The 539-nt window shown below is 64.9% G+C and overlaps 1 long non-coding RNA gene across 1 annotated transcript in view; it reads left to right on the forward strand.

The window, feature by feature from the left end:
* The first annotated feature begins 12 nt into the window (after positions 1-12).
* LOC112411992 (uncharacterized) overlaps positions 13-539 on the forward strand; it is a 21,723-nt gene continuing 21,196 nt past the window's right edge. The window contains exon 1 of the long non-coding RNA XR_003005711.1: positions 13-162. This is a non-coding gene — a long non-coding RNA (uncharacterized LOC112411992). The remainder of the gene's footprint in view (positions 163-539) is intronic.

Raw genomic sequence — 539 nt, forward strand, 5'->3', positions numbered from 1 at the left:
TACCACGCGGAGGCTTGTGCAAGACTGGTGGCCCTGCCGCTGGGTCCAGTATTGGGGGTGCGGAGGAGGCGCTGGACCATCCTTCTCGAAGCCAAAGGAGCCCCCACTTGGGGAGCTGAGGCCACGGGGAGACGCTCCGGGAGGAGGGCGGATCCCTTTGGGGTGAGTGATTTAGGCCCGGATCCTGCGGCCGCGGCCACGGCCACGGCAGGATAAACAGTTCCCTGAGGCCCGAGCATGGAGGAGAGGGGGTGGGACGGGGTGGGGGTTGGACTGGAGCTCCGGGGGTGAGAAGAGGTGCAGGCCGTGAAAGCCAAAAAAGCGGGGTGCGTTTCGGGCCTTCTGACCCAGCAGGCCCCCTGAGCGGTCTGTGCTTCCCCCTGTCACAGCGCTTGTCCGGCCCCCATTTGCTCTCCGACAAACTGGGGAATAAGCCCCAGGGGAGAAGGAAATTGAGGCTGGTGGGGTGTTTGCGGGGGGTCAGGGGCTTGAGCCACAAAAGGGGGCAGAGAGTACAGCCCGTAGGAGAGGGAAGATGG

This window comes from Neophocaena asiaeorientalis, unplaced genomic scaffold, assembly GCF_003031525.2.
Source record: "Neophocaena asiaeorientalis asiaeorientalis breed wild unplaced genomic scaffold, Neophocaena_asiaeorientalis_V1.1 scaffold433, whole genome shotgun sequence".
NCBI classification, from domain to species: Eukaryota; Metazoa; Chordata; class Mammalia; order Artiodactyla; family Phocoenidae; genus Neophocaena; species Neophocaena asiaeorientalis.